The sequence below is a fragment of the Taurulus bubalis genome (assembly GCF_910589615.1).
Source record: "Taurulus bubalis genome assembly, chromosome: 17".
Classification (NCBI taxonomy): Eukaryota; Metazoa; Chordata; class Actinopteri; order Perciformes; family Cottidae; genus Taurulus; species Taurulus bubalis.
In genome coordinates this window covers 13935269-13935637 of record NC_136605.1, presented here as the reverse complement: position 1 = coordinate 13935637, position 369 = coordinate 13935269, and positions in this window count along the sequence as shown.

Sequence of the window (369 nt, the reverse complement as noted above, 5' to 3'; positions counted from 1 at the left end):
TATTCTGAACGGTCGCTCCAGTGGTTGCTAGGGACTCGCTCGGTTGTCCAGGAAGTAGTCATGCATTTCGACTTCCGCTGCTCGGACGACCGGAGCGGAACTAGTGGTTGGATACGTTCAGGGACAAGTGCTGCGTGAGGGTGTTTGCAAACTAGAAGCACGTCCGACTCAACAGTTTGTAGAATACAACACGATGGCTCACCGAAAATATATACAATTACGAAGAGTCGGACTTTCATCCGTACCGTCAACTACAGCTTCAATACTTCCGGTGGTATTGATACTTTATCATCATAGTCTAACACATCGTTATAACTAGTTGCAGAATAACGTAGTCTACCTGTATGGGGCCTTTCATGCCGAACACAC